This window comes from Mus caroli, unplaced genomic scaffold (genome assembly GCF_978045245.1).
Source record: "Mus caroli unplaced genomic scaffold, Mus_caroli_1 scaffold_3, whole genome shotgun sequence".
NCBI lineage: Eukaryota > Metazoa > Chordata > Mammalia > Rodentia > Muridae > Mus > Mus caroli.
The window spans coordinates 154,244,625-154,251,879 of NW_028227258.1; the positions used below are offsets into that span (position 1 = coordinate 154,244,625).

Below are 7,255 nucleotides of genomic sequence, written 5' to 3' on the forward strand. Positions count from 1 at the left end.
CCTGTGGTGGAAGTATCCACAATGCATGCATGAAATCACTCCTTTTTTCTCTTGACTGTGTATGTAAGGTGATTTGTTGTTTCAAGTTCCTCACAGCACTGATGGATTATAACTTGTGATGATAAGCAAAATAAACTCTTTCTTTTTAAGTTGTTTTGTTAGAGCATTTTTACCAGGGCAATAAGAACACCGGGGGGGGGGGAGGGAGGGAGGGAGGGAGAGAGAGAGAGAGTGAGAGAGAGAGAGAGAGAGAGAGAGAGACAGAGAGAGAGAGAGAGAGAGAGAGAGAGAGAGAGAGAGAGAGAGAGAGAGAGAGAGAGAGAGAGAGACTCTGTTACTCATTTTTTGGGGGATTGTAATATAATTACAAATTTCCCCTTGCCTTTCCTCACTCTAAAACCTCTCATATATTCCTCTTTGTTCCCTTTTAACTTCATAGGGTTTTTGTCCTTTAATTGTTGTTAAATGCATAGATTTGTATGTATACACATACATATTCTTAAGTATAATCTGCCCTGTTCACATGATGTTGCTTAGATATATTTTCAGTGTAGAACATATGGTATTGGATATCAATTGCTGTGTTTTACCTTAGGAAACACTACTTCTCCCATTGTAAATATTCCTTAGTTGCCTGTAATTCTTTGTGTAGGTTTTATGCCTTGTCACCTGTCTAGTTTTGCATGTCTATTAGTATCACCCTCTTTCAGCTCATAGTTAAGTGGTCATGCTGGTGGGATTTATTAAAATAGAACTTCTGCATCAAAGTTTAAATTAGCTTAAAATGTTTGTACAAGATACGAACAAGAGGCCGGGGCAAGGTGGCCAGCATTCAGTGTGCCGGTAACCCGACCTCCTCGCCCCTAGTAAGATGAGTGAGGCGGACCAGGCCCTGGTGGGGCCCAAGGCTGATGAGCCCTCATGGCCCGCAGAGGATAAGGACGAAGGGGGCGGGAAGGAGGCGGCTGCGGACGCGGCGCCCCAGGCCCAGCAGCCTCGTTTCGCCTCATGGTGACTGGGAGGGAGCCTGCGGTGAAGCTGAAATACACCGTGAGCCGGTTAGAGCCGCTATCCTGGTCTGAGGACCACCGCGTGTCTGTGTCCATGGCTCCAGCGCCGCCGTGCTGGAGCTTATCTGCGATGTGCACAACCCAGGCCAGGATCTGGTGATCCACCGCACCTCGGTACCCGCACCTCTCAACAGCTGCCTCCTCAAGGTTGGCTCAAAAACAGAAGTTGCTGAGTGCAAGGAAAAGTTCGCTTTCTCTAAAGACCCCACCATCAGCCAGACTTTCATGCTGGACAGGATGTTCAACCCTGAGGGGAAGGCCTTGCCCCCAATGCGGGGTTTCAAATACACTAGCTGGTCTCCAATGGGTTGTGATGCAAATGGCAGGTGCCTCTTGGCAGCACTGACCATGGACAATTGCCTGACTGTGCAGGTGAACCTCAACAGACTCCAGTGGGTTCAGCTGGTTGATCTGACAGAGATTTATGGAGACTGTCTTTATGAAACTAGTTATAGACTGTCTAAAAATGAGGCTCCTGAGGGAAATCTCGAGGATATTTATGAGTTTCAGAGGAGACACAGTATGCAGACCCCAGTCAGAATGGAATGGTCGAGTATCTGTACCACTCAGCAGGTCAAGCACAACAACGAGTGCCGGGATGTGAGCAGCGTGCTGCTGGCTGTCCTCTTTGAGAACGGGAATATAGCTGTGTGGCAGTTCCAGCTGCCATTCGTGGGGAAGGAGTCCATCTCTTCATGCAACACTATTGAGTCAGGAATCAGCTCCCCCAGTGTTTTGTTTTGGTGGGAATATGAGCACAATAATAGGAAAATGAGTGGCCTTATTGTGGGCAATGCTTTTGGACCTGTAAAAATTCTCCCTGTCAATCTCAAAGCAGTGAAAGGCTACTTTACTTTAAGGCAGCCTGTTATCTTGTGGAAAGAAATGTACAAGTTGCCTGTGCACAGCATCAAATGTGTGCCACTTTATCACCCCTACCAGAAGTAGCTTAGTGGTAGCTGCAAGAGGCTCCTATGTGTTTTGGTGTCTTCTTCTGATCTCCAAGGCAGGTCTGAATGTTCACAATTCCCACGTCACAGGCCTTCACTCACTGCCCATCATCTCCATTACTGCAGACAAGCAGAATGGAACAGTGTACACCTGCTCTAGTGATGAGAAGGTGAGGCAGTTGATTCCCATTTTCACAGATGTTGCATTAAAGTTTGAACACCAGCTGATTAAGCTCTCAGATATCTTTGGCTCAGTGAGGACTCACGGCATTGCAGTGAGTCCCTGTGGGGCTTATCTGGCCATCATCACCATTCACAGATCGCAAGCAAGCTCTTTGTTCCAATGGGCACATCTGGCTCCGGTGCTTCCTAACCTACCAGTCCTGCCAGAGCTTGATATACAGACGGTGTTTGATCCATGACAGCATCGCCAGGCATCCTGTTCCAGAAGATCCTGACTGGACTAAGAGGTTGCTGCAGAGTCCTTGTCCTTTCTGTGATTCTCCTGTCTTCTGAGTTCAGTGAGGAGGATGGAGGATATGAAGTTGGCTATAGAGAGTGCCCTGAAGCCTGAAGAGCAGGTGTGCTGGAGGGAGCCGGGCACTGCTCAGTGGAGACACTCTTCTAGCTCCATGAGGAGCTCACGGTACCAGCACACTCCGACTTCACCGACTGAAGGCTATCTTTTAAATGACTCCATTCAGAGAGGCTGAGTCATTTAAAGGGGAACAGTAGCCATCCCCAGCTCCTCACCAATGAGGACCACTTGTTTTCCAAGTGTCTTGCCTAAAGCAGTTTGAGCAGAAGCCTTCTGCTTCTAGAAACATAATGGTCTCTTCTAGAGAATCTAAGGACCTTCTTGTGAGTTTGGTTTTCGTCCTTGCTTTGGTCAGGGACTGTCTCTGGCTCCAGAGGGCTGAAGTGGTTGGAACATGACACTGCACATGCCAGTACACCTTAAAGTGTGTAACGCTGGCTGGCTGCGGCTGGGGCTTGCTCAGCAGACTCAGCTGCCCATTGACTCGTTTTCAGTCATATGGAGACATTTTCCTAAAACTATATTTTTGAACCCAAGAATAAAATCATCTTAATGTATCAAATGATCAGGTGACTATTAGAAGTAAAAAAATGTCATTTATTTTTATCTCTTGTCATCAGATTTTCTGTCCCAGCTTTTTAACATGTAAGAGGAGATTAAGTATCCCTACCCTCTTCACAGCCCCACTTGATGCCCATGGTAACCTAGATATTTGTACATACAGGGGTGTGGAGAGCCGCGAGCAATCTCCGTGGGGAGCTGTGTGTGCCGAGAGCAATTGCCATTATAAGATGGCGCTGGCCTCCGCTGTGCCTAACTAGTAAACAAGCCTTGTGCGCAAGTGCAAGAGTGAACTCACTCCTAGTCACTGCCCATTCTCGGGGTGTAATAGTGGGGTGATGGGCGAGCAACGAATCAGGAGCTGTCACGCCACATCAGGTGCTGAAATGTCATGGCTGAGCACTATATAAGGGACTCCATTTTCTGGGGTCGGGGTCTTCCTGAGAAGTAAGCAATAAAGCTTTGCCGCAGAAGATTCTGGTTGTCCTGAGTGTGTTCTTGCCGGTGGGGACAAAAGCTCGGGATACAGGGGAAGTATTGTCTTCTTTTAGTATTCAAGGGAAGCTTCAGTATTTCTAACACTGGCCTTTCTGGATATCTCCCTGAGTATTTGGAGGGAAGGCTGGTCTAGAGACTTCTGGAGAAATATGGAGTAGGACATCCTTGAGCTCTGTGCTACAAGCATGTGCAGCTCAAGTGGAAAACCTAAGAATTTCCTCTCTTGCCAAAGGTCCTTAATCTTTGGAATACAGGTATTCTTCCGTGGGCTTAAAGAGGAGACATGCACTGACAATTGACTGCTAGCTCTTAACCCAGCCCTGAAGCATTCTGCAGTCATAGTCAGGGTACTAGAGTAAGTTTCCTGGGATTGGTGCTAATGAACTGGACACATTTTGAAACTGTGCAATTGGAAATGAGATAGGAAATACAGAACATGAAATGCTTTACTCCTTGATGATTCTGTTTTATCATGAGTATTATTTTAACATACTTTCCCACTTTGATCTTATATCTTTGCAAAAGAAATAATGTCTTAGTACTTGGGTACCACGGCGAGAGACAGATCACATGCGACCCTGCCACACTTCCTGCGCTCTGGGCACAGACCCTGAGAGGCACTTCCAGAAGCTGCTCTGAATTGTCCTGTTAAGACTGTTGCCCTGTGCGGTGTGTTTAATGGATTGTTTGTTGGGGTTGTTAATGTCCTGACATAGGGTTGTTTCAAGAACAGCATCTCTCCAGACTTGAGGGGCAGCAAGGAAAGAGCCCAGAGTAACCCAGTTCAGAGTCTGCGTGGCTGCAGCAGAGCCTGCAGCTGTTACTCCTCAGAGGAAGATGACAGGAGTGGAGATGGTACTGATGGTCGTTCCTAGTCTGTCTACTGTGCCTGCCAAGCTTCTTTTCTCTTGCTCTTTGGAATCAATCTCCGTAGGTGTTCTCACAGGGAATTTGGGGGAACTTAAAACTTGGTTGTTTAAAGCAGTTTGCATTTCTGTGAAATTTTATCATTTAGAAGTAACAAAAGAATTTCTAGGATCTGTACTTGTGTAAAGGAAGAATCGTGACAACTGGAACACAAGTTTTCAGCAAGAAGCCTAGCCCTGCAGAATTTTTGGACTCTGAAATCCAGCCACAGCCAAGTGTTTCCACAGCCAGTAGAGATGTCCCCCTCCCCTCACAAACACCACACACCGATGTTAATCTTCAGAGCTGGGTGAATGAGAGAATTTGGGGTTGATGGCAGCCTCCTGCATGCAACCTGTGCACTTCTGAATCGCTCTCCAAGGGTCAGCATATAGGCCCACAGAGGGTTGGTGGAGAGACCTTGGAAAAGTGGGAGTAGCGCCAGAGTCTTGTGCTATGCCTCTTCCAGCTTGAACTCACCTGTGCTGCTTGAGGGAGGAGTTGAGTAGCTTCCAGTTGCAGCTATAGTAGCTGTTTCTGCAGGGGGAAGAAGAGTAGCCATCAAATTGCTGCCCTGCATTTAGAAGACTGGAGCAGACTCTATGGAGAACTTACACGCTGCAGCACTGCTGTGTACCAGGTTCCATGCCTAGATGGTTTCTGTTACTCTATGAAGGAATGGGTAGCTTGTTGTGGTTGGCATTCAAACCAATGTCCTGATATGTTCACCCCCAGACTTTAAGCTGTCTCTACTCCTACCAGATCTGCCAGAAGCTGTCAATGAGTACCAGCAAAGTTTATGATGGGATGTAACAATTGTTCTGTTTGTCCTTCTGGGGTCTAGCAAGTTTTTAAGAACATCTGTGTGGAAGCAGGTAGGCTGAACCTAGCAATAAGCTTAACAAGTGAATTGGATTAGGAAAGTTTTGTTTTCTGTTTGTTTTGTTCTGTTTTTTGAAATGGGGTCTCACTATGCTATAGCTCTGGCTGCCCAGGAACTCTTGGAGACCAGACTGCCATTGAACTCAAATATCTGCCTGCCTCTGCCTCCAACATTGGGAAAGTTGTAAGGGTTAATTATTAAGTCACTTGATTGGTTGTATTGGTATCAAATAAGGTGCAGATGGTGGAGCACAGCCCTAGCCTGGGAGCCCTGCATCCCTGGCAGCAGCTAAATGTCCTGGGTAAATGACCTGTTAAGCAGCTGCAGTTTCTGAAGTAGAACAGACTCAGCTTCTGGTCATCCCCTTCTTACTTTACCTTCCCCAAGAAGTGGCTCCCAGCATTAGGATGCATTCAAGGCCAGGGAAATATATAATGATAAGCATTTCTAAAGGCTAAGTCATGTGAGTCTTCCTAGAAAAAAAAAACAGTGAGTGTCTCGTGGTAAGAGGGCCAAGGTACTCAAGGCTGACTGCCAGCTCCTTGCCACCACAGTGTTGGCTGTTGATGCTGAGTTGAATGGGGTACATTCCAAGTCAGTCTGGACCCTCAACAGTCAGACACACACAGGGCTCTTTGACCACAGCACATCTTGGACTTGAGTAACCACAGCTAGGCTTTGCAGTCACTCATGGTATGGTAGACTGCAAAATGTCAACAGTCTTCCCTACCCCCTGAAGTATCGGTTTGGAAGGACACCCTGCTGGGTACAAGAAAGTGGATAATCTGGAGGTTATGGAAAAGCACCAGTGTCCCCTAAAGTGTCACACTTTAGAATGTGCCTCAGACTGGTGTGGTCATTTCTTGTCTACTCTTTCTTGAAGCTAAGAAGTTATTGAAGGTAAATCTGCTTTGAGTCTGCTGCTCAACTAAGTGCTCAGTAGGTAAGATGTCCTTAAGTGGAACTAAGCTGAACTCATGGTAGCCTCGTTTCTAGCTGCGACAGACATGGCAGCTCTGTCCACAAAACAGACAGGAGGCAGTGTTCTTGGATTGTTTTCTTCAAGGTCATGTTTATATCTAGGGGAGAGACCCTGATGCAGTCAACAGGTTCTAGTCATGAATTTACTTAGAGCCAGCTGGTGTGGTTCACTAACAGGGCCTAAGTATTCTTTCCTTGTGATTAAGTGAAGTAGAAAAGGAAGCGGTATATGTCTGAATTACACTGTAGGCTCACAAGCAAAAACGTGGTCCTAGGTTGAACAGATGACGTCTCAGAGTTCTAAATCTCCACTTTATTTTTAAGATTAGAAGTTCTCTATCTCAAGGCTGAGGCTGTAGCCTGATGGAAAGAGAGAGCACTTGCCTAGCATTGACAAGCCCTCAAGTTCCAGCCTCAGCACTTGGGGTGGGGTTATTATTTATATCACTACCATGAAATTATATTGTTTTCATAGAGAAAAATACTCTAAAATAGATTGGGTAAGGCATTGTGGCACACTGTGTTCTAAGCACCCAGGAGTCTGAGGCAGGAGGATCAAGTTGAAGGCCAGCCTGAGTTGTGTAGAGAGAACATGTCTCAGAAAACCAATGCTCAGGTTGGGCAGCATCAGAGGTAGTGATGACATAGTGACATTTCCAGACCAGGTATACATTTGGCTGACGCGCTAGGGTGAGTACTGGTGTTCTCACTGTCTCTGTAAGGTACTACTCTAAAGTCACACACCAGTGTCCCATGAATTGTCTTTTCCAAGGCTTCGTTTCACAGTTGTATTTTGATAGAACATGGATGTGAGCATCACACTTGTTTAAACAGATGTCTGCTGTGCTTAGTGGTTTTACCTCTGTTT

The 7,255-nt window shown here is 46.4% G+C and overlaps 1 pseudogene; it reads left to right on the plus strand.

Annotated features, from left to right (window-relative positions):
• The first annotated feature begins 871 nt into the window (after positions 1 to 871).
• On the plus strand, positions 872 to 2,442 carry LOC110290993 (general transcription factor 3C polypeptide 4 pseudogene; annotated as a pseudogene).
• The last annotated feature ends 4,813 nt before the right edge of the window (positions 2,443 to 7,255 follow it).